The sequence below is a fragment of the Papaver somniferum genome, unplaced genomic scaffold, assembly GCF_003573695.1.
Source record: "Papaver somniferum cultivar HN1 unplaced genomic scaffold, ASM357369v1 unplaced-scaffold_137, whole genome shotgun sequence".
In the NCBI taxonomy this organism is placed as follows: domain Eukaryota; kingdom Viridiplantae; phylum Streptophyta; class Magnoliopsida; order Ranunculales; family Papaveraceae; genus Papaver; species Papaver somniferum.
This window is the reverse complement of record NW_020622934.1, coordinates 19,768,156-19,774,432: the sequence shown is the minus strand read 5'-3', so window position 1 is coordinate 19,774,432 and position 6,277 is coordinate 19,768,156. Positions and strand designations below refer to the sequence as shown.

Here is a 6,277-nt window from a genome sequence, read left to right as displayed (position 1 = left end):
CTTGTTGATCTTGATCCACCTGGCTCTAAGACCTTCTTGGACTCTCCCATTTGGATTTCCGGATATGTTATCAAAAAATTCAAATACATTCTTCCAGAATTGCTTGCTAGTGTTCTGAACTACGTTCAGAATATTGTTTTTTGCTTCAATCCATGCTTGCGTAAGAGCAACATCTTCTTCTTTGCTGAATCTCATTTTTGTAAAACATAAATATGATAGAATGTTTGCATAGCTTCACTTTGGAAAGTGATTGGCTATATATAGAGATATGATGAGAGGATATAGAATTCAAATTTTTTTTTGTCGTTATACAGTAAATATTACGAGTACAAATAAAACTAAAAAAGTAGCCGTTATACAGTGAAAATAACCAGTATATAGAGCTATAAAGATATCCGTTAAAAAGTTAAAAAAAACTAGCCATTTACATTTCAAACCATGGATTATTTTCATTACCCTGATGTTGGTACGTGGTTGTACTTTGATTGAGTTGTTCAGACGAATTATAAGGATGGTAAGATTCTTCTTGACTGTTTGGAACAAAAGAACCCGTCGATGGTCCCGAATCACGAGACTGGCCCGGTGTAGAAGACTCACATGTATGTGGTGGTAGATACTCTCTCACAAATCTCCGACGAGATTCTGCACCGTATTTGATTTTGTATTGCAGCTCCTTTATGTGGTCGAAATAGAATTGTTGTTGAGCCGTGAGTTGTTGTTGCGAATCTTGATATGCCCGACACTACATCTCCTGTATAGAGTAAACACCAACATGAGTTTATATTTTTTCACAAGTAAAATATATAAGAATTAAAGGACATGTGATACTCACAGCTGTACCCTAATTGACATTATAACTGGGTTGAGGATACTGTCCCAAATACTTCATTCTAATAGGCATCTCAATCGCATTAAATTCAGGGCCGCATATTCGAGATGTTAGATTTTTTTGTGGATATGGGAAGAGATGACGATCGATGGGCACCAACTCTTATGTGTATGTGCTTTTTCGTTGTGGTGTTGGTTGGCGTACATAAGCATCGTTATCTTGCGTACCATACAAATCCCTGTTTCCTTCATGTAAAGTTACACCTGAGTACTTCCCAACTGACCTCTCCTTCCACCACGGCTTATATTCATGATCGTGCACTTCAGCATAATGCAAGGGATTAAGTTGATTGTTGGCGTACGAATAGGCAGTGTTGATGTCTACCGTTGAATCAAGAGGATTGCAAGGTAATACTGTCATTCCAAGAACTTGTTTGAGACACCATTCGCCCAGGTACAAGGCGTTCTGACCAAATGGATCGTAAAAGACCTTCTGTGTTACAGAGATTTGTTTAGCCTCTACCACCTCGGGGTTAGTTTTCCATTCACTCTCCTCCCGCAGCGACCATACTACAGAATAGAATGAGAAGTTATCAATATGGTAACGCACAAGAGTCACTGAATGTGTACCTGTATCACTCTGTGCGCCTCTTTTCAAGTCTCTTTGGTCTCCATCATATAACCTACCCGCTGGCCACGGACGTATTTTCATTCTCCGGCTTTGTATAGGGAAATAGACATCGAAATATGCCAAAACCAAGGATGTAACGTTATTAGTTATTATTAACAACTAATTGCATTATACGGTCACCAATAATAAACAAGTAAGGAAAATAAAATTACAAGTGGGTATGAATTTTTACCATCAATGGATACGAACAGAACTGCAACTCAGGAAAGTTGCTCATTACCCTAGTACTCAAGCCCCATAACATACTATCTTACAACGCCGAACCCCAATCATAATGCCTCAACACATTTAAATCGCTCATTATACTAAGCCATTTAATCTCAATAACATTTTTCTTGTTTGGGAAAAGGATATTCCCAAAACACCAAATCAAAAACCACCTTGCAATGTGCTCCTGAAATTCAACATCGTTTTCTAGGCCGAGTCTATGGTCAAAAAACAATTTAATCAAACTCTTCTTGATCCATTTGCATATATCCACAAGTTTAACTCTCAAGTTAACTAAGTTTTCTTGTCTAACTTCATCTATTCCTATTCCTATTATATTTATATTTTCTTTTCCCTTCCTTTTACTTGTTGTATCTTTCTATTTAATATACGGGAGCAAACAATCTATGGTTTCGGGAGCAATCTGATACAGTTGGTCCATACTAATTTCTTGCAATAATATGCGATTTCCTTAGCCGACAGGAATTCCGGTAATTTGAGTGAAGTCTAATGGGGTAAACCCTATTTCAAAACTAGGGAAGTGAGATGTACTGGTGATATGCCACCACCTTTCAAATATACGAGTAGTTAGGCAGTTGTCTTATAGTTTCAGATGATGCATTTTGAAAATTGAACCAAACCCACAGTCGTCTACAAGTTGTCTAGCATGTGGAAATCTAGAAAGTGTGGTATACATTTCATGAAGTTGGCTTACACTACTTCGATGTTTCAGAGATTTCTGCCTCTCATCTGTCGAGAATGGGACTTTCAGTTTATGATCACTAATTTCTTTTGAAGAAACCGGAATTCTATCACATCTACAACACACATGTACACAGAATCATCAAAATAAAATCCATTTTATGTAAAAAAATCTACAATGGATATATTGTACAAGACTAACAAAAAAATTTAGCCACATTATCTATCAAACTACAACAAAATAATCAGTTAATCCTAAATTATCCATCCAGATGCAATCTCTCTGCCAACAATCTGTCCTAGACATAATACATATTCATTTAATCATCCATCAATGCAAAATTATCAAAAACAATACCATATCTAAATCAAGAATCATTCATAAACAACAACCTCTTTGATTCAATCAAGAAAATGTCATAAATTCAATCAACAATGTCTCAAACCTTCGAACAACATACAAGGACACATTATAATCAACCTAACATCTCCAATTTAAATTTGAACCCTAAAATTTGAAACACTCACCTTGGACGATTTTGTTATGAAACACGAAATTGAAAAAGGCAAACACTTCACCGGATACTAAGGAACAAACCCATTGAATTTTAGCTCGTGAATCGCACCAGAGGGTCTTCAAATCGAAAGGGGTTGTGGAGAGGAGAAAAATACAGAAGAAGAAGGAAAAATAAGAAATGGCCGAGTCCGAGCTCGCTTCTGAAGACTTAAACCTATGAAACGGCTGCTCAGTAGCCGTATTGGTCAAGTCAACGAGTTGACTGATACGGATACTGAGTAGACGTTTGGCACTATTCATACGGCTACTGAGTAGCCGTTTCGTGTAGGAAGGGATAAGAGGGCACCATAGTAAAGTTTCCCTCCTTGTGCTATCCCTTCCCGACATTTGAGGGATAAGGAAGGGATGGAGGGCACCATAGCTCTTACAGTTCAAAAAGAAAATGCTCTCTCTCTCTCTTTCTTCTTGTACGACTCATTCTCTCTCTCCCCTCATCTGATTTCCTTCTGCTCCGGCAATTTCTGACCATTAATCCTGTCTTTTTGCTGCATAACGGCTACTTTTTCGCCGAATTCCTACTTGTTGTCTCCCCTGAACTCTTTAATCTCTATGTTTTCTTCCTCTGTTTGATTTTTTTCGCCTAATTCTTATGCCTGTCTATTTCAATCTATCTTAGTTTCTTCCTTTTTTTCGTTTCTATGGATTCCTCAAATCTCAATTATTATCCATGCTCATGTAATTGTCTCAACACTTCAATTCAAGAAATCTCAGCAATCACTGACATCACAGGCACCACAAGTTACATAGATAACACAATCATCACAGACAATATTGTCGAAAATCACAGTTACCAATCTGAGAATTCTAGCTCTAAGAAAATCGCCTATTCAAATTTTAAAGGAAATCACAGTCACCATCGTGAGCAATCTAGTTCCAAGGAATTCACTTATACTGACTCTATCATGGATACTACCACTTTGTACATCAAGCACCCTACTCAATTCTACAAATATCGCAAGATTCACTACACCTTGAGACATCACTTTGCTCAAGCATCTTCAATCAAAAATCCCAATGTTTTAAAAAAGAAACATGACATTCAAATTCAAAACCCAAACATGAAATAAACACATTTTACCAACAATACATCCAAAATAGAGCTATTCTGTTACCCAAATAAACCATAGAGATTCAAATATCATAAAAACTCACAATGTCATAGAATTAACCATAAACCATACCAATTAAACAGCAAAAGTATTCCACTTCTCCCCCGATCAACCAAAAAGTTCCGATTCAAAATAAAACCTACTTTACTAACAACCAAATTCTAGTACTTAGACACATTGAAATTCACTTACTTCTGAAGCTGCCGAGTTCGGCTTCGAGTTCCCTGGATAACACTTCGGGTTCAACTCCGAGTCATGCGTATCGAAAGCTCTCTCCTGTGTTGCACTGGCTCTGGAGACTGATGCTCTTCCATGGGATGGTGGTGCTCCGCCTCAGACGCACTCTGGACCGACAGTTGTTGGATCTACTCCCTCAGTATCAACACCAGGTTGAGTTGGTTCAGCAGGTGGAGATTGCACACTTGCAAAAATCTTTCATCCGATCTATCCTGTTACAGAGCAAGGAGCATCAACTACATGAAACTGCATAGGCTCATAACTGCGCCAAGGTTGAGCAACTAATTACGGACCATCAATCGAGCATCAATAGGGTGAACAGTAGATTGGAAACCAATTCGACTCGGACCAGAAACAAGATAGCGATCTGCAACTATAACAACACCATCATGCACTTGGAAAGGACAAAATTTCGGATGATATGCATACAATTTCCACTCATCATCATCATATCGAAACCTACGCGGTTTCTTATCATGGGGGAAAAATTCAATTCATCTTCATATTTGTTATCAATCACAACATTTTTATCCCTAGCAAGATGATTACCCTCTATTTTCTTTCTATTTTCCTCATGAATCTCAAAAGGATTACTAATATCCTGATTGATTGGAGCGGGCTTTGGCAGATTGAAGAATTGAACCAACCTCTCAACAAGAGAATCAACCAAGAGCTCACGCACAACACCAGGAGGCCTCTCGTGCTGCAAACACTCTTCAACCTTAACATTTACATTATGCTGCATGTCATCCAAATACCAGGAGAAACATTCTTAAAAAACTAGAGACTCACAACCTTGAGGAAAAGCCATTTAATAAGGCAAACAATCAACGGAATACTCATGCGGATACCAGTGAATCTGTGGATCAACATCAACTTCATATATCTTTCTCTTACCCATACGATAAACCTGATCGCCATTCTTACCCATACTGGATGTTTTGAGAAGTTATCTTTAATCATGAGACTCAAGGAACTTGAAGAAGAAAAAATAAATTAGAACTGCAATCCGACCATTGGTTTGGTCTTTATAGGGGGTTTAATTTCTTGGTCTTGGGTAGTTGTAAAATTTCATTAGAAGCATTCCCTACGAGACACCTGCCGTCTCCGAAATTTTCTTTCACACAACCATGTCGTTTCAAATCTCCCTCTATTAGACAATCATGGCCTATTCCCTATTAAGGGAAAAATTCACGTAATCTATTTAACTGACAATTTTTTCCTCTTCTTGACAGATGGCATATGCTCCCTCATTCTATTGCCACTTGCCAACTGGTCATCGTCGGTGGAGCATGCTGACTGGATCCCAACACATACCAACGACACACTACTTCCGTAGTATGATTGGAACTGAAGCATCAGCTGACTGGCATTGGGTTGCTTGTTGGGACCTTGATAGCTGGTGCATCCGTTATTCCATGGGCACAGACGGCATCACCAAATCTCTCTAGTTAACCGAGCCATTCAACAATGGTCTCACGCTATTTTCTTATGCTCTAAGCATGAATCCGATCTTTAATGTGGCTTTGCCTAATGGGCCATTTCTTTCCGGATATCTGAGCAACCCGAAACACCAGACTAACCAACAAGGGAAAAAACTAGAGTCTAAGGTGTGTATGTTTGGTCCACAGGTAGCTCAGAAATTTCATGAAAATGACTCACCAAAATCAGGTACACTACTTATTTTCAAATTTGGTTCTCCCATAATCTCTTGTCATGGGGATACCCTCCAAGAACCATTAGCCATCAAGCATCACTCCAAGCACATGTCAACATATGCACATGTGAATAAAGTTCAAAAAGACCTAAGTTGGAGCCAAGATATTTGCCACAACAACAAACAAATTCTGCACCGCTCTGTTCCTCACTTGTACCATCACATACCCGTGAAGTATTTTCAAATTAAAGTTGGCTATCTCCCCCAAA

General features: G+C 38.4%; 1 long non-coding RNA gene across 1 annotated transcript; it reads right to left on the bottom strand.

The window, feature by feature from the left end:
* Positions 1-401: 401 nt before the first annotated feature.
* Positions 402-5,236, bottom strand: LOC113334376. The gene is made up of 3 exons (XR_003352737.1): positions 4,307-5,236; positions 833-1,547; positions 402-751 (listed from the first exon to the last, which is right to left on the bottom strand). It is a non-coding gene; the product is annotated as an uncharacterized LOC113334376 (long non-coding RNA).
* Positions 5,237-6,277: the final 1,041 nt, after the last annotated feature.